We start from the raw sequence: 9,214 nt of genomic DNA on the forward strand, positions 1-9,214 counted from the left end.
CGTTTTCATGGGGATTCAGACAAAGTTCAGGTGTTCCTCACTCAAATAGCGTTGCATTATTCTTGTAAGCCTAGATCATTCCCTACTAATCAGGCCAAGGTGGCCTTTCTGATATCCTACCTAGCTGGCAATGCTGCTCAGTGGGCGGTCCCGTTGGTTAATCGCAATGATCCCTTGTTGCATGATTGGGAAGCTTTCAAAACGGAATTCCTTAGGGTGTTTGATAGAAGGGCTGATTCCTATACGGCTGATAGGGAACTGTTCGAATTACGGCAGGGCAAAAAAGATTTGGTTACGTATTTGAATGCCTTCAGGCGTTTAGTGACAGAAACCACGTGGCCCGAAAATAAACAGGCATCCCTGTTTCATCAAGGGTTGAACAATGAACTTAAAGATGCTATAGCACAAATTGATCCTCAACCCACCACGTGTGAAGGATTGATTAATTTGGCCCTGAGGTTGGACCATCGACTAGGTGAGAGAAAAGGGGAAAATCGGAGGAAACCAGGGGTTGAGACACATGCTAACAAGGAAGGGAATCAGGCTTCCTCTTCTGAACCTATGGAGATAGGGGCTGTGAGATTAGCTTTGACACCAGCCGAGAGAGAATCAAGATGCAAACAGGGCCTTTGTTTATATTGCGGAAAAAAGGGCCATCATGTCAGAGAATGCCCAGTAAAACCCAAAACAAACCGTTTCCGAGGTAACCGAGTGGCCTCTGCGGATACAGAAAAGGTGACGGAAAACTAATTGACTCTGGGAAGCAGGAAGGGGTTTCTTGGAGTCCTAAATATGTCCCTTCATTAAGTGGCAGATTGAAAAGGGTGACGAATCATCTGTTTGTGTCCATTGTGTTAATGCTGGCCGGGGAATCTGTAGTAACATCAGCTATGGTGGATTCAGGGGCAACGGGCATGTTCATTGATGTACAAGAAGCCCAACGCATGGGAATAACTCTTGTGCAAAAAGAGAGGCCTGAAGAAGTATACGCTGTTGATGGGAGGAAGCTTAGTATGGGTCCCATTAGCTATGAAACAGAAGAAATTGAGGTGTTACTAGGGGACACACACTCTGAGTTTCTTACATTTGGTGTTATCAGGGCTCCTCAATACGGTATAATCTTTGGTTTACCGTGGTTAGAGAAGCATAACCCTAGCATAAATTGGGACACCAGAAATGTCCATATGGGTTCCGAATATTGTAAGAAATATTGTCATAAGGGAGCTGTAAAACCTGCTCTAGCCTTATCTGGTAGGTCTTGTATAGCCACGGCCGCAGAAAAAAGCGTTCAAATTCCTGCTGAGTATCAGTCCTTTGGCAAGGTGTTCAATGAGGTACAGGCTGAGGAGCTCCCTCCCCATGGGCAGTATGACTGCCAGATTGATCTGGCCCCGGGAGCGGCGATACCACGTGGGCGGATTTACGCTCTGACGGAACCAGAGAACCTCCACCTACGAGAGTATTTGGACAAATTGTTAGGTCTAGGTTTCATACGCCCATCCAAATCCCCAGCCGCCTCGCCTCTTTTTTTTATACCAAAAGCAAATGGCGAGTTGCGCGCGTGTGTTGACTTTAGGGCACTAAATGCAATCACTGTTAAAAACAGGTATCCTCTACCTTTGATTAGTGTTTTGCTGAAACAGGTAAAAAAGGCTACTGTGTTCACTAAACTTGATTTGAAGGGGGCATATCATCTGGTCCGCATGCGTAGCGGGGATGAATGGAAGACGGCATTCAAGACCAGATAGGGCCTCTTTGAATACAGGGTGATGCCCTTCGGTCTCTGTAATGCCCCTGCGGCCTTTCAATTCTTTCTAAATGATGTGTTCCGTGACATCTTGGACCGATATGTGATTGTCTACATAGACAATATTTTGGTTTATTCGGACTCGGAGGATCTGCACAGTCAACATGTGGCAAATGTGCTTACCATTTTGCAGGCAAACAATCTGTACTGTAAACTTAGTAAGTGTGACTTTCATGTTCGTGTTGTGGAGTTTTTGGGGGTAATGCTGAGTCCTGACGGCCAAGAGATGGCGGAACGGAAAGTTGCGGCTGTGAGGGATTGGCCTGCTTCATGCAATGTCCGTGATGTACAGTGTTTAATCGGCTTTGCCAACTTTTACAGGCGTTTCATCAATCAGTTCTCTCGGTTGGTGGCGCCTATCACTCAGCTGTTGAGGAAAGAGAAGGGATTTGTATGGTCTGAGGAAGCGCAATCCGCTTTCACGGCTCTCAAAGACGCATTTGTGTCAGCTCCTGTGCTGTCCCACCCTGATCCGGCAAAACCCTATGTCGTGGAGGCAGATGCCTCGGATGTGGCGATCGGGGCTATCCTGTCTCAGCGCCATGAGGATACGGGTCAATTACACCCGGTGGCGTATATGCCTCGCAAGCTGAATCCAGCAGAAAAGAACTACCACATCACCGAAAAAGAGTTGTTGGCCATTCGGGACTCTTTTCAGGAATGCCAGCTCTTCCTCATGGGAGCTCGGCATGTGGTCACTGTTTATTCCGACCACAGGAATTTACAATTCATGTCTGCCGCGCGTCATCTCTCACCTAGACAGCTTAGGTGGATGATGTTCTTCTTTGGGTTCAACTTCGTCATCACGTTCCGCCCTGGTACTGCCAATCGGAAGGCGGATGCACTTACCCGCCAGTCGACGGTTACCCCTTATGAGGAGAAAGCCGAGGCTAGCATTGTTGCTCCGGACAGAGTGGTGTGTGTTTTGCAGCCTGATACTTTCTTGAAAGATGTCAAGAAAGGGGTGGACTCCTTTGTTTGGAAGACCTGGCTTGGTTTTCATCCTGAATGGGGTTGCATGGGAGCCTGCCGATGTATCGTGACAGGTTATTGGTGCCAACGTTGGCCTTGAGGAAGCGGGTTTACGTCTGGTGCCATGAGTCGCCAAGTGCGGGTCATCTTGGTTGTGCCAAGACTCTGGAGCGTGTACTTTGACAGTTCTGGTGGCCTTCTGTGAGACCTGATGTTGGGCGATGGGTGTCCGCCTGTGCGCAATGTGCAAGGATGAAGTCCGACCACTCTCGTCCACACGGGTTGTTGCAGCCTCTCCCTACTCCAACGATCCCTTGGGATCGGATTTCGGTGGACTTCATCGTGGGTCTTCCCGTTGACCGGGGTTGTACGGCTATAATGGTGGTGGTCGATTATCTGTCCAAGATGGGGCATTTTGAGGCCTGCAAACAAGTGCCTTCGGCGGGCCAGCTGGCTGGACTGCTCATGGTCAACGTGGTTAGGTTACATGGTCTGCCAAGTGTCATTGTTTCCGACAGAGGATCACAGTTCACTGCCCAGTTTTGGAAGAAATGGTGTTCTTCGTTGTATATTGACTCAGCCCTTTCCACCAGTTTTCACCCACAAACTGATGGCCAGACTGAACGGTTAAACCAGACTCTTAAGCAGTATTTGCGATGCTATGTGGATCATGATAGGGAGAACTGGGTGGACTACGTGTAGTTGGCAGAGGTGGCTTATAACAACGCCACGCACAGTTCCACCAAGAACACTCCGTTCTATTGTTTGTATGGCAGACACCCTCGGTTTCTTCCCTTTGTGCACCCGGGACCGGACTCACTCCTTCCGGAGGTGGCACGCAGAGTGGCTCATATCAAAGAAACAATGGTTAAAGCGCAGGAACAGCTGCAGGCCGTGAAACTCAAGTACAAGGCGGCCGCTGATAAACACAGGAGGCAAGGCCCATTGTACTGCACAGGTGATGAGGTATGGTTGTCCACAAGGAATCTGCATTTCATAAAACACAGCGTGTTCAACCCTAGGTACATTGGACCCTATAAGGTGCTGAAACGTGTGAACCCGGTGGCGGTGAAACTACAACTCCCTTCCCATTTACGCATCCATCCGGTGTTTCATGTCTCTTTGTTGAAACCTTCATTGTCCAAGGGCCAAAGTCGTCCTCCCTACCTGATGGTACGGGGTGAGTTGGAGTATGTGGTCTGCCGAATTCTGGACTCCAAGTATCGGAGGAGTAAGTTGTGGTATCTGGTGTCCTGGAAGGGGTATGGGCCGGAGGAAAATTCATGGGAACCTGCTCTGGGTGTTCATGCCCCCAGGTTGGTGTCTGCCTTCCATCAGAGATGCCCCGCGAAGCCTGGTCCATGACTCCTCTGTTGAGAGAGGGATGTACTGTCAAGATCGCGACTTAACCGAACTACGTTTCCCGGCATGCCCTGGGCCGGAACTACATTTCCTGAGATCCTTAGCGACACGCTGCGTGATCTCGATGAACACATTTAAGGAGAATGGCGGCCGGGGATCGGTGTCGGGTATTCCGGTCCGTGAGCCTGTTCTGATTTGGGATTCGTCATTCCTGGTGCGGTAAGGGTGCTTGCACCACAGCCCTTCGCAGCAGTTCGCTGGTTGTTGTTTTGGTTTCCTGGTTACTTTGGGGCTTAGCGATAACGGCTGTTATCGTGGTGCTGGTTCTAAGGCTGGGTTTTCATTGGAATTGACTCGGTTGGCATTTTCGGCCAACGGTGGTTCTTCTGCTTAGTGCTAGCAGACTTTGGTTAGCACCAAGTACATTTCAAGGTTACTCCATTGTACATTGTGATTTTGCCTTGTACCCAGCTAAGAGGCATTAGTTGGGTGTTTGGAACCGCCAAGAGTTCAAGGAGGATCTTTGATTGATAGCGTTTGAACTGTGTTTTCTTTAAAAGGCAACGTGTATTACCTTTTCTTTAAGTGCTAACTGTGTATTTACCTCTTCTATTTAATAGGGGTTCGGGAGGTGTAGGATACACTCTTCCCCTGTGAGGTTTAGTTGAGACCATACTTAGGTATGTTCATGTTTCATGTACAGCAGGACATGTAGATGTACGTAGGATATAATGTCATGAAGTATATCATGTTTTCCTGTCTTTTGTGCATTACTCTAGTTACACCGTATCAACCCCTACGTTGCCTCTACACATCTACAAGGTTTAATTCTTCTTTTACAGGTATATCTCCTTACAGTAATTTCAAGAGTATAGTTGTGTCTAATGCATAGGAATCTAGTCTTATGTGCGTGTTCTGTTTATGTCTTTCAGATCTCCCTCCCTGCTGTCCCCTTCCTTTCCTTCCCTGATTTGTTCTATTATCCCCTCGCTTGATCCTGTCAGTGCTCTGTGCCATTACGGCAATTCAGGCGTTGGCTCGATCTAGAGGTGGGCATACCAATCCACAAACCCATCCTGAGGACTATAACATAACATTCCGGACCACCCAGAAGCGCACCCAAGGACCGTTCTCCTGCCAGAACTGCAGCTACACCAGCGTCCAAGCCCCCACCACGCTTACTAGGGTAAGACGCAACAACCTCTGATTCATACTACTCAACACTCGCTACTCAGGCAAGCACGCCATCGAACTCTGGGACCTACTCAACTCTTCCTCCCCGGACGTCGCCTTCCTGATGGAGACCTGGATGAACCCCCTCCTCGGTACTCAACATCATCATAGCCATTCCTGACGTCTACAAGATCACCCGCAGGGACCGTACTAACAGAACAGGAGGAGGAATTGCCATTGTCCACAGAAATACCCTCAGGATCTCGACCATCACCGACCACACCCTCAGCACCACTGAACACCTGCACTTCCAGATCCACATCGACCCCAACACCACCCTCAGAGGAACCCTCATCTACAGACCCCCCGGCCATAGTTCAGCGACTCCATCGCCAACTTCGTCAGGACGCACGCACTTGCGTCCACTGACTACATCCTCCTCGGGACCTGAAATTCCACCTCGAGAACACCAAAGACAGCGACTCCACCACCCTGCTCAAAAATCGCACCAACCTCAGACTCAAACAGCTGGTCACGACTCCCACTCACTCTGCTGAACACACGCTCGACCTGATCTTCTCCACCAGCAACTACGTCACCTTCAGCAACACCACCGAACTCCACTGGACTGACCCCCGTTGCATCCACTTCACGTTCGAGAAGCCCACCGAGCACCACCACACACAACGGCCCCCCCCGCCGTTGCTGGAGCAAAACCACTGAAGACCAGCTAAGCACCACCCTTGCCAGAAACCCACCCACTGACACCACCGACACGGCCGTCCGCAACCTCAGGCAATGGATTGACGACACTCTCGCCCGAGCAAGAAATCCTCTAACAGATGCACCAACAGAATGGCCACCTGGTTCACTGCCGACCTCCAGGCATCCAAGCAGGCCTGCCGTAGGCTCGAGAAGAAGTGGCACCACACACAGACACTGGACAGCAATGTAGCCTACAAGAGCGCCTTCCGCAGACACCACCAACTCATCCGAACCACCAAAAAGACAGCCTTCAAAGAATACATCGACAACAACACACACAACAGCAAAGAGCTCTTCAATATTGTGAAGGAATTCTCCAACCCCAGCTCCAACTCCACTACATCCTACGATCGCAAGACCTCTGGGACTCCCTAGCCACCTTCTTCCATCGCAAGATCGCAGACATCCACGACAGCTTCAACACCCAGGCCCCCCTGACAGATACCGACACCTCAGACTCACCGCCCCCCAGCCACACCGACCCCCTGCTCTCCTGGACCTACGTCAATGACGAAGACACCATCAAGATCATGAACACCATCCACTCTGGCTCACCATCAGACCCCTGTCCGCACCACATCTTCAACAAAGTCAGCTCCACCCCATCCCCACAAAATCATCAACAACTCCTTCGAGACCGCCACCTTCCTGGAGAGCTGTAAGCACGCCGAGATCAATGCCCTACTCAAGAAACCCAAGGCAGACCTCAAGAACTTCTGTCTCATCTCCCTTCCCCCGTTCCTGGCGAAAGTAATTGAGAAGGTTGTTGATAGACAACTGACCTCCTTCCTCAAAGAGAACAACATCCTGGACACATCCCAATCCGGATTCCGCTCAGTTCTTCACCCGCCACCAAAGACCGAGATTTTGATGGCAAGTGGAGAACTTCGAAAATGTAGAAGTCTGATTTTCTGTCCCTGCACATCATACAAAAAGGCCAAATTCAGACCCCCCCTCCAAATGTATCACATGACGAATGATTTCACTTGCAATATTCCCCAGTAGCATTCATGGACTCTTTAATTAAGTTCCTCTTGTCTGCCAGTGGCCTTGAGGGGCAGATAGTCCAGAAACGGAAGGCATACTCCCTTCTCGACTTTCAATTTTTTCAAAGACATTCCGGTTATCTCCTTAAACTAAGACTAACAAGGTTGAATTCTTGCACTTGCAGTGGGATGAGAACATACTGTTCTGGCACACGAGGAATTCATTTAATTATTTCTTTAGCAACAAAGGATTTTAAACCGACAACAACCTGCAGTGCTGGGCCTACAATGCAGGAAACTTAAACAATATACAGTTACATTGATATGAATATAATGCCATCCTGCACATTATATATACAGGAATGATAGTGTTTCTAATACATATAAATCCTACTTAAAGGTACACATTACATTTCTATGCTTAGGATGTTAAATAAATGCATTTGATAAACATAATACACTGCGAATGATAAAAATACATGTGCGTGCGTTGAATCACGAGTGTAATGCACCCATACAATTTAGAGTGCTGTAAGCCCTCTATCACCTTCTTCAAAAACCAAAGTGTTTCTATTGAGTCGAGATTGTCACAGCACAATCATGCAACTATCCCCTGGCAAAAAACAGACAAGCTTCCATTTGCAACAAATTTGTTTTATTAGATAAGTGAATGTGGCATATCTGTCAAGTGCATAGCAGAAATACAAATTTGCATCAAAGATCTCCACAGAGTTGACAGACCAAGAACGAGAACCTGGGTGGTACTGGCCTTAATGCACAACTAGCTGTCCTACAGGCAGCCGAAAGGCACAGACAGCTGCCCTCCAGGCAGGCTCAGCCTTAAGGCACAGCTAGATATTCCCATGGCAGCCTTAAAGCACAGCTAGTTCTCCTCCAGGCAACCTGAAGGCACAGCTGGCTGTCCTCCAGGCAACCTGAAGGCACAGCTGGCTCTCCTCCAGGCAACCTGAAGGCACAGCTGTCCTTCAGGTAGCCTCTGCCTTAAGGAATAGCCAGCTGCCCTCCAGGCAGTCTTACAATACAGCTAGCTGTCTTCCAGCCAGCCTCAGATATAATGCATAGGGAAGCTAAGCTAGCTGTCCATCAAGCAGCCTGCAGGCATACGTAGCTGCCCTCCAGCCAGCCTTAATCCTAAGGCAAATCCTCGCTGACTTCCAGGCATCCTAGAGGCACAGTTAGCTCTCCTCCAGGCAGCTTTATGTTTAAATCCTTTTTATTGTGGCAATACAGAGAATCAAAATATACATTGCGTAGAAGGTGCAAGACCTCAAGGGTCCGAGTTGCGTAGAAGGTGCAAGACCTCAAGGGTCCGAGGTGCCTTTAGTGTCACAAGTCTCCCCAAATGACATATCAAAAAGGAACCGATCAGCAAAGATACATAGATAGAAGCAGTGTTGCAAAAGGAGATTGAGCCCACCCCTGAACCCCATCCCTCCTGGACCCCCAACTCCCTCAAACTCCCTTCCACACCCACCCCCAGATCTACCCCGTTCTGTAATGCTGTGCCACTCTCTCTGACACCAATCACATCCAAGGTCCACTCAGGAGGCTGTCCCCTCAGATGTCGTGAGTCGTAAGAGGCGAAGGTATTTGGGACAAGAGATTTCTGTGAATTCAGTGACCAATAGGGACTGAAACGGCTGCCAAAGGTTGTCAAACTGCTCTACATCCCCCGCTAAAGTCAACGACATCTTCTCCATCCCCAACACATACCACAGCCTATGTAACCACCCTGTGATGGAGGGGGGCTCGGTAGTTCACCAATGTGTAAGGATATTTTGCACCGCAGCGCCTAAGGCAATAGCGATCTGGCGTCCCCTGCCCGATTTTAGAGGATATATCAAGCGGTTCGGGAGTCCTAAAAGAATGTACGCAGGAAAGCGCGGCAGTTCGGTGTTGAAGTGAGTGTCATTCTCATCTATCACCTCCCTCCAATAAGAGTGCAGGAGCGGACAGTCCCATAGTATATGTGATAGTGTGCCTATCTGCCCACAGCCCCTCCAACAGACGTTCTCCCGCTTGCGGTCCATTTCATGCAGTCGTTCGGGTGTATAGTATCAGTAGGTAGATACTTTGGTCAGTGTCTCTGTGAGTCCTGTGTGGTATGCGGAGTGGCGAGCTCTGTGCG

This window comes from Lissotriton helveticus, chromosome 5_1, assembly GCF_964261635.1.
Source record: "Lissotriton helveticus chromosome 5_1, aLisHel1.1, whole genome shotgun sequence".
Taxonomy (NCBI): domain Eukaryota; kingdom Metazoa; phylum Chordata; class Amphibia; order Caudata; family Salamandridae; genus Lissotriton; species Lissotriton helveticus.